At 37.5% G+C, this 10,993-nt stretch overlaps 1 pseudogene; it reads left to right on the top strand.

The window, feature by feature from the left end:
• The first annotated feature begins 3,514 nt into the window (after positions 1-3,514).
• LOC149160593 (adenosylhomocysteinase pseudogene) lies at positions 3,515-6,991 on the top strand (annotated as a pseudogene).
• The last annotated feature ends 4,002 nt before the right edge of the window (positions 6,992-10,993 follow it).

The following is a 10,993-nucleotide window of genomic DNA, read 5'->3' as shown; positions in this document are numbered from 1 at the left end:
TCGGGACAAATTTCATCATCCACAGCCGCATGTAGAGGCCTGCTGCTACGTAGAAGTAGGGCCCTCCTTCAAACACCCTGTCTTTATCCTCAATATTTGTGAAGACCACAATAAAGAATCCCTTTGACCCAAGATGTAGGTCAATGCTTCCTTTTGGTTTCCAGTGGTATTTAATCCATGTTTGTAATTCCTTTTCAGTGGGCCATAAACCCATGAATTTACAAATGATAGCATATGTCTACATGTGGTCCTTGTGTGCCTGCAGAGCAGGATCATTCAGAACTACTCTGGGTGTGACCTCAACTTTGGGTTTACATGGTCCCTTTTGTGCTTTGTTTTTTGCTCCCCGTTCCTTGTCTTCTTCCTCCTTTTCTTTTGTGTTGTTATTCTCCCCTAATTTGTTTCCCTCTTGCTCCTCTTCCATGATCCTTTTCCCTTCTTCTGCAAGACCTCTAACGTTTTCTATTGGTTTCTTACCTCGGCTGGCCATGGCATGCTTGTAGGAGGGAGTGGAGCTCCCTCCTTTGCGCCCTTCCATGGAGTTCAACACCTGCTAAAGCCAGTAAACCCTAGCTGTTTGTCCCTGCTCTCCGCAAAAAAACCCGAACCTAAGGAATCAAGCTAGTTTTAAAATATATGTTTCTAGTGTTTTCTTTTAGTTCCCTTGACTGTTCTTTTTATTAAAGAAACTACCCAGGAAATTCCCAGGTTATCTATGGCCAGACTCTATCTTTACAGGAGGAACTAGATACTGTTCGTAGGGTATTTAAACTTTTGGTAAATTAACGTAACTCTTAACTATGATGGACAAAATAATTTAACATGTACAAGGGTAGCAGTTCAAGGCTTCTTTAGTGAGTTGAGCTAAAAAAATTAGCTGACTTCAGCTTGTCATTTCCGTTCTTTCGTAATCCCATGATGAAGAGTTAATCTCTGTGCAAGGTTACATGACTTGTGGGTGTGGCAGCCCCGTCCTCAATTTTGCGAATCAAGGTAATTTTAGAATATTTCTAGCATTTTCTTTTAGTTCTTTTTATTAAATAAACTACCCATGAAATTCCTGGGTTATCTATGGCTAGACTCTGCCTTTACAGGAGGAGATGGAGACTGTTCATAGGGTATTTAAACTTCAGGTAAATTAACGTAACTCTTAACTACGATGGACAAAAGAATTTAACATGTACAAGGGTAGCAGTTTAGGGCTTCTTTAGCGATTTGAGGTAAAACAATTAGCTGACTTCAGCTTGTCATTTCCATTATTTCTTAATCCCATGAAGAAAAGTTAATTTCTGTGCAAGGTTACATGACTTGTGGGTGTGGCAACCCTGTACTGAATTTAGGAATCAGGGTAATTTTAGAATATATGTTTCTAGCATTTTCTTTGAGTTCTCTTGACTATTCATTTTATTAAAGGAACTACCCATGAAATGCTCGGGTTATCTATGTCTAGAATCTGTCTTTACAGGAGGAACTAGAGACTGTTCGTAGGGTATTTAAACTTCGGGTGAATTAACGTAACTCTTAACTACGATGGAAAAAAGAATTTAACATGTACAAGGGTAGCAGTTCAGGGCTTCCTTAGCGAATTGAGCTAAAGAAATTAGCTGACTTCAGCTAGTCATTTCCGTTCTTTCTTAATCCCACGAAGAAAAGTTAATTTCTATGCAAGGTTACATGACTTGTGGGTGTGGAATGCCCGATCCTGAATTTAGGAATCAGGGTAATTTTAGAATCTATATATATATATATATATATATATATATATATATATATATATATATATATATATATATATATATATATATATATATATATATATATATATATATATATATATATATATATATATATATATATATATATATAGATATATATATATATATATATATATATATATATATATATATATATATATATATATATCTATATATATATATATATATATATATATATATATATATATATATATATATCTATTGGAAATTTGGTAAACAATTCAGGGAACTGAGAATTGTACATTTTTGCTAGATATGATTAAATGATGTCACATTCTAAAAGAAAAAAAAATTAGTTATTGGAAGTTAGAAACTATTCAACTAATATATATTTGTTGGAGAATTCTTCATGTTAACAACATCAAAATGACTTTCTTTTGCTCCAAATATATTTTTCTTTTGATCATCTCTATTAGCAGCAATTAATTATTTTGTTGCGGTTTCATTACCAAGAGGCTTTATTGTTTTCCTGTCTAAGAAGGTATGTATTAGAAATAATTTACAAGTACCATTTCTGGAGTATTCTATTTGATTTTTTTCTTTTCCTTAGAACATGGCATCCATCTCTAACAACAGCAAAACATTTGTATGTATCAAAAATAATTTCCAAGTACCATTTCTGGTGTATTCTCTTTGTTTTTATTTTATTTTGCTTGGAACATGGAATCAAGATCTGACAACAAGCAGAACCACTTTTTTTTGGTTAGAAGTTACTCTCTCAAATATATTACCTTAAGGCAAATCTGTGTTCTTAACATGCATATAAGCTTTCACAATGTGATTCTGTGTTTGTTTTTATGCCTATAAATTCGTTGAGGACATTCATTAGTTGGCCTAGGGAACTAACTCAGCTTCCCTGTATTGCGATACAAATTCGAATTTGTTAATTAAATAGGAAATTCCTATGTCATTTTCACAGCTAGTTCATCTTTCTAAATGGGTCGAAATTCTGTTCAATTTGTTCTGCAGGAAATGTATGATTATAAAGACTTTTCGAGTATATAATTTTCCAGTTTGTATTCCTGTTTATGTGCTCTTGTTACTATTCAATGCTAGAACAGTGATTATCAACACAATAAAATGGTTGCAATATTGTTTCCTTGTGAATGCACATATTATAATGCTACTTATATCTCCTCAATTTACTCATAGGACGAATTCACATAGGAACCTTTTCCTTTTATAAAAAAGAATAAGAAACCCTGTAATTACCAAAATACAAAGTCTTAAATTAAGAAAGAAAACCAGTCCTTACTGATGAACAAAAAAAATTAATATATATATATATATATACTCTACTGAGTTGCCAACCACAAGCCCACAAGGAATTGAACATTCCTCCCAACCTAAGCGAACTAGAAACACTTCTAGCACTCCCCCTAGTCGATTTCATACACATGAGCAATTTACTTTGCTTCTTCTATCTCCCTAGACCACCTGGTCCCAACGAGCTTCAATTTTAGGGTTTAAAACCCCACCCCAAAATCCCGGTACTCTATACATCTCATTATCTGGTGCGTTTCGGATTTTGAATTTGTGAAGGCTATTACTGTTTGCATTCTTTTCTTCTGAACTCCATGGCGGTTTGAACCAGGGAATGCCGAAGTTATTAGTAGAACAAAATTGGCCTTGTTTTGGCTTTCTCCATGCTCAGAATCATTTTAGTTTCTTTGTACAGAGGGTGAAGGCAAAGGTGTTGGATAATGGATTTTTCCACAAAATTATTTCAGTTTTTCTATATGGATGGTGGAGGTAAAGCTGTGGATATTGATGTAGTGCAGAGCCTTCTATATGGAATGGGTAGAATTGGAAAGAAAGATACGGTATGTGCGCTTTTTTAATTATTTTTACATTTAGATCTTGAACATTCAAGAGCCTTCTATATGGAATGGGTAGAATTGGAAACAAAGATACCGTACGTGTGCCTATTTAATTATTTTTTACATTTAGATGTTAAATATTCAAGTTTAGTACAACTTATTACATTTAGATCTTAAATATTCAAGTTTAGTACAACTTGTTTTACAAATGAAGCCAATAAATTTTCGTCATAATTTTTTCATAATTTTAGTCATAATTTTAATGTTTACAATGGAGCTACCTTGTCAGAATAACACGTTTTTAGAAAATCTCTATAGGAGAAGATCAATTTTGCAAACCATGTAAAAAGTAGTATAAATTAACACGTTTTTATTTTGACAAGTTTTTAGAAAAGCTCTATAGGAGAAGATTAATTTTGCAAACCATATTGCAAACCATGTAAAAGTAGTATAAATTAACACGTTTTTAGAAAAGCTCTATAGGAGAAGCTTAATTTTGCAAACCATGTAAAAGTAGTATAAATCAACCATTCTGTGAATACTTATGTTGTGAATAGTTATGGTGTGTTATGCTCTATAGAAAAATTTAAATTCTCTGCATCAACATCTTCAGAGTTCTGAAATTGTATTTACACCAAAAAGAAAAAAGTAATGTAATTGTCATTTCAAAACTGTAGGACTGTCATATACCAGCATGACATTTATTAATCAACCATTCTGTGAATAGTTATGGTGTGTTATGCTCTATAGAAAAATTTAAACTCCCTGCATCAACATCTTCAGAGTTCTGAAATTGTATTTACCAAAAAAATGAAAAAAAAAGTAATGTAATTGTCATTTCAAAACTGTAGGACTGTAATATACCAGCATGGCATGTGGTCATATACTCCCATTACATGTTTCAGATTTCATTGATGTCACCCACGGCTTTGTAAGTTGGCTATATCTAGAAACCCCCTTCCTGTCTATTGACATAATCTGCGGGTTTGTAAGTTGTCTATATCTAAAAACCCCCTTCCTATCTGTTGACATAATGTGCGCGTTGTCCATATCCAGAAACCCCCTTCCTGTCTATTGAAATAATCTGCAGGTTGGCCATATCCAGAAAGTCATTTCCTCTCTGTTGACATAATATGGGGTTTACAACACGGGTGGGACTACTTGCAAATCCAAAACAAGCATTTTGTTGATTTCGGGGGTTTAGAGCATTTCCAGAAGCATTTTGTTGATTTTGAGACTACTTGTAAATTGATTCCAAACACAAAAACTCAGAGACATTTAGTTGATTTTTCCTGGTTGAGTAATTTGTCAGAGGGGGTTGTCCAAATTTTCACCGCCAAGTTGCAGTCATCTACTCTGCATATATGTGAAATGCGCAGAAGATCTAGACCTCGTTGCAGTCATCTACTCCACATATATGTGAAATGCACAGAAGACCTAAAGCTATCTGGGAACTGACCATAAAATCATCAGATAATATCCATACCATTTGATCCCCAATACTCTTCGTAGACTTAGCCGAATCCATTAAACCGCCCTACAAGACTTTTAACGGTCATGAATTTCTACTGATATTATGTCATTTTTCACCTTTTATGGTTGGGATTTAACCTTATCCACTTTTTTTTATTGTTGGGGATTTAACCTTAACCTCTTTTTTTTATGGTTGGGATTTAACTTTAACCAAATATTCTATTTGGTTATTTTTTTTGTTAGTTTCTTATGCTCTTCCTCGGAGCATGTGTGCTTCTTCATGTGTTTATTTTAAGCACATTCATTATATATATATATATATATATATATATATGATTAAATTATAAAATTATGGAGATTAAATTATATAAAATAATGTTAAATTAACCAATTACCTTTCTATGGTTGGAATTTAGCTTTAACCAAATATTTTCTCTTTTTATTTTCCTTTAATTTTTCATTTTTCACGGTTTTAATTTTTAATTTTTCACCTTTTTATGATGGCTTGTGTTCAAAAGATTCTGCCAATTTCCTTCCATAATAAGAAGATATGGAATGATCCAAGAATGATCTAAGAACTGCTGCACAAGTAGATCTCCTTCCTTCCTTACTGCCATTCCACCAGAGAAAGAGGGAGGTCAGGCATTTAACTTCAACCAAATATTTTTTTTTCTTAATTTTTTAATTTTCAATTAAATTAATCTCTTATTCTCTACCTGAAAATTAGTCTCTTATTCTCTTCCTGAACCTGAAATTTAATCTCTTATTCTCTTCCTGAAAAAACATTTTCATCTCTTATTCTCTTCTTGAAAAAACATGTGCATCTCTTATTCTCTTCCTGAAAAAACATGTGTGCTTCTTCTCACAACGTTGTATGTTTTTTATTTTTCAATTAAATTAGTCTCTTATGCTCTACGTGAAAATTAGTCTCTTATTCTCTTCCTGAAAAAACATGTGTGCTTCTTCTCACAACATATATGTTTTTTTACTAGCCCCAATTTCTATTCTTTATTTTCTATTCATTTTTTTACTAGCCCCATTTTCTGTTCCTTAACCATATTTTTGGTTTTTTTTACTAGCCCCCTTTTCATGATTGTTGGTAAGGTAAGGTTGCTATTTTTTGTGAGTTTGGAGATGTTGGCAAGGGTTGTGTTGCAGCCTTGAAAGTCATTGGAGCTAGGGTTATTGTTACAGAGATTGATCCTATCTGTGCCTTACAAGTGCTTATGGAAGACCTTCCTATTCTCAGCCTTGAGGATGTAGTTAGCATTGCTAATATCTTTGTGACAACCACTGGAAACAATGGCATCATCATGGTAGATCACATGAAGAAAATGAAGAACAATGCCATTGTTTGTAACATCAGTCACTTTGACAACGAGATTGATATGCAAGGCCTTGAAACTTTCCCAAGTGTTAAGAAGATTACCATCAAGGCTCAGACTAATAGGTGGGTGTTCCCTGACCCCAACAGTGGCATCAATTTTCTTGCAAAGGGATGTCTGATGAACTTGGGTTGTGCAACTGGCCACCCAAGTTTTGTCATGTCTTGTTCCTTTACAAACTAGGTAAATATTTGTAATGCCCTGCAACCATTGCTTGTACATACTAGATTTCTTAGGTATACCAATCCCTTGATTATATTGTTGCGTATGATCCATTGGTACATAGGTGGATGTTCCATAGATGGTGCATAATCTCTACTTTTTGCTACAGGTCATTGTTCAGTTAGAGCTCTGGAACAAGAAGAAATTAGGGAAGTATGAGAAGAAGGTCTATGTGTTGCCTAAGCATCTAGATGAGAAGGTGGCTGCTCTGCACTTTCCCAAGTTGGGTGCCAAGCTAACAAAGCTTTCTCCTGATCAGGCTGAGTATATCAATGTGCCTATTGAGGGACCTTACAAACTTGCTCACTACCGATAATGAAAAGATCTGACATTTGGGATGGCTTGTTGGACGATTAACAAATGTCCTCGTTGTTTGCAAATAAAATAAATTGTAGCATTTATTTTTGGCACCTCTTTTGTTTTAAGGGACCTTACAAGCCTCCTGATTACATACTAATGAGATGACATTTACAAGCCTCCTGACTACACACTGAAGAGATGACATTTTATGTGAGACCTAGTCAGTGAGTATCAAGTAGCAATGCTCCTCGACATATAGAGATCTGGCCTCTCTTTGTTGGCATCTCCATTGTTTGGGTAGAATTATAATAAAAATTTTCCATAACTCTTCACGTAATTCTTTAAAGTGTGCTAGCTTAATGGAAGAGTGCCTGCCTTACAAGCAGGAGGCTGGTGGTTCAATTCCACTATGCACTAACATGAATTAATCAACGATTTTGTAGTTTATTTCTAATTAAATATTTTTTATATTGATGTTGGGCATGGAATCCCCCTGAGGCATGTTTTGGGGCTCAAAGCCCATGTTTTGACAGAATGATGTTGTAAAGCCCCGCGAATTGCAGGTGTGGAAGTATGTTAGAATCATAGGGTTGTCCGCGCTAGTTTTGGATGTAATGTTGGCCTAAAAGAGTGAAGCTCTAAATGTAAGAGATAGTTGGGAATGGTGAAGAGATGAAAAGAATATAGAGTCTAAGTAGCTAAGTGTGCCTTGGGTCATAAAGTAGGATAAGACTTTGCAGCTGAGGCGCAGAGGCCTAGTAGTTCGCAGCTGAGTGTGCGGACCCCTGCGGCTGAATGCGCAGGGCAGAGTCGAGTCTGTAACCGAAGGAGAGATTAATAAAGAAAGGTTTTGTTACCAATTCGTGTATTTGTTCTTAGATTTATGCATGGTTAATGTAAAGCGCAAATATACTATTTATTTACTACGCGCACATATATGAATAGTTTATATTACGAAGTATACTTTAAACGCTTCCAATTAGGCTAAGTTAATCAACTAACAACGAAATACTAGTCAAGGCTTGGGTGACAACAACATTTGGCCCCCGAGTTGGGCTGCGAGGTATGGGTAAGTGCGCATAGCGATGTGCCTGCAGGGTCGAACCGTGGACCACTTGAACCCATCAGACATCTCCACGATGTAGAAACCTGGTTCTAGCACCCTCCCATACTACTTCGGGTGAGACCTCAGTCCGCGCTCTGCGGACTATTACCGAAAGGGCCAGTAAAATAGGGATTTGTTTGGCTAAATCACCTCCGAACTTGGGTCAGGCCCCAATAAGCCAACAAATGGTTCCGTTGCTGAGACTGGGATCTGCATAAGAGATGTCTGATGTCGTGTCACTGGAATCCGACAAAGAAAGAAATTGAAGGGTGGTTGGACAGAAAGATTCACGAGTTCGCGGCACAGGAAAATAGGAATCCGCGAGTATCGAAGGAACAGTGGTTAGAGCGCTACTTATATATGGAAATCCACGAAATTTTCTTTGCATCCTTCCCCTCTAAGTTGTATGAGTGGATCGTGAAGCTAGCAGACAGTCAGGGAAGGTGTAGGCTCAACAAACCTATTGTGTGGACTCCAGAGTTGGTGCGCAGACTAGAAGCATCAGAAGATAAGATCGCATGCGTTATGAACCATTGGCTCAATCGAATTATAGGAGGATTTATCACCGAATTCACTATAGACATGCCAGTCAGCTATAGCAAGGTGGAACAACGCTTCCTCAAAGGACTGTGAGGTAAGTACATTAAATCTTTGAACACTTGGATTAAAATGCTACTATGTGAAAAGTAGGTTATGAGAATAAATTGATGTTTGAGGCTACGCGAAGTGGGAGGATCTATAGAAATGAAGGTAGCGCAGAGATAGAAACTAGCCCCTTGATTTCACCTCGGCGAGAGAGTGAGGAAGAGCTCATGAAGGTTTCACCAAGGAGTGCGATCAATCTGATAAGGCAACGAATTCCGTGCATACCACTTCCACCTACACCACCACCAGTTTCACCATCTTCACCCCCATCTTTACCCACCCCACCTTCGCCACCACGACAGTTCAATATGGTGAGTGCAATAAAGTTGTTGGTGTTCAAAGGGGTAGGGAACGAAGATCCGGACCAATTTTGGTTCGTAGTAAAGGTTGTATGGGAAGTGCAATGACTCACAGATGATAATATCAAGAAGGCAACACTGGTTAGTGCCTTGTAGGATTGCGCACTGACATGGTACATCAAGCAATCCAATGACAATCCAAACGAAATGATTGCGGATATCCAAGATGTGTTAAGTAGGAAATTTAGTAGACCAAAATTAGAGACACAGTCGATTATCAGGCTTAAGGAAATAGCGATGCTTCTAGGTGAGACCCCCTAGTAGTTTGATCAGAGACTGAAACGTATGATTCATGAAGCCAACATGACCTTGATGGATGGGCAACACTGTGCATGGTTTATAGCGTCACTAACGCCGCATCTAAGGAATGCGTTGTCACAACAGAAGTTGTCGACTCAGGCCGAAGCTTTGGAGATCACAATGAGACTGCACGAGACCCCAATACAAGATCCTAATTTGGGATTCAAATAGATCTACGCGCAGTTGAAGAATTTGTGTCTTGAGATGCAGAGCCTGAAACAAGACAAGAAGACTCACCCAGAAGCGCGCGAGGAGGTATGGTGCATAAAGTGCAAAGGCCAGGTACATGACAAGGACCATTGTCTAGTCTTCGCAAACTACCTAGCGGGAGGAGGGCCAATGCCATTGAGGCTAGAGGCACAAGCAGGGTCAAGTGTGGTGCCTACATTATGGTGTGTGATTTGTAAGATAGGAGGGAAGCATGCTACAGATAACTGTCATCTATTACAAAAGTATACACAAACGTCCCATCAATTATTCTATAATTTCTACAAGTTAGTAGGCCATGATGAGCATACCTGTAGAAGTTATGAAGTAATGATGGATCGAACTCCTACCTATAGAGTTCAGACCGAAACGTGAGTCCTCAATCAAAATGTAGGGATGGTGCGCACTAGATTTCAGGGGCGCATACGAGGTCGAGGTGGAATGGGACTAGGAAGGGGTCGCAAACAGCTAATTTGTTACAATTGCAAAGGGGCAGGGCATTATGCCTGTGATTGTACAAATACAACGAGAGCATCATGTTTATATTGTACCCAGTTTGATCATGAGACGGAGGACTGCCCCACACTGATACGAGGTTGCGCTATAAAGGAATACTCCAGCCTCCCCTGACTCAAAACGTGCAAATGATGAGGTCTGAGCCACGTGAGGAGGACCTGAATGTAAACATCGTGCTCCGAAGCGGTATCACGAGAGTAGATGACAAATGTAAGCAGCCAGAAGAGAGTGCTTGGGTTCACAAGGCTCCAACAAAGGAACCAAAGTTTGATTTGGAGCGCGCGAAGGAGACATTCATGGAAGTTAAGAGAGCTTCACGGAGGCCTTCAATTCAAGTAGTAAAGACAAACTAGAACTGGAGATGGACCAATCAATGCTTACTACCTTTCCATAGACATTCATGAAGCTGCTACGCGACAGCAAGGCTATGAAGGGACTGCAAGAACTCATCACTAGATGTGTTGGATCAGGAGAACTGCGCATACTCTGGAAGCTTGGGAAGCACACGACATGAACAGGAAGGGAGATGATATTGATTGCACAAATCGGGGAATATAAAATGGATCAAGTAATTTTGGATTTAGGATCGGACGCAATCTTATTGTCAAAGCAGACATGGGAGCGCATGGGCAGGCCCGCGTTGCAATGGTCTCCTATTCAATTGTGAATGACGAACCAGCAAAAGATCCTATTGATGGGAAGATTGCAGGGAATAACGGTAGATATCAAAGGTGCGAGCGCACTTGCAGATTTCAAAGTGATAGAGATTGTTGATGATAGCAATCCCTATCCCGTGCTACTGGGAATAGATTGGGCCACTGATATGAATGGAGTGATAAATCTAAACAAACGCAAAATGATTTTTGAGAAAAATTCACTACGCATA

This window comes from Pinus tabuliformis, chromosome 5_2 (assembly GCF_031772625.1).
Source record: "Pinus tabuliformis cultivar Carrire ecotype Pingquan chromosome 5_2, CPIR1, whole genome shotgun sequence".
NCBI lineage: Eukaryota > Viridiplantae > Streptophyta > Pinopsida > Pinales > Pinaceae > Pinus > Pinus tabuliformis.
This window is presented reverse-complemented; position numbering and strand designations above follow the sequence as displayed.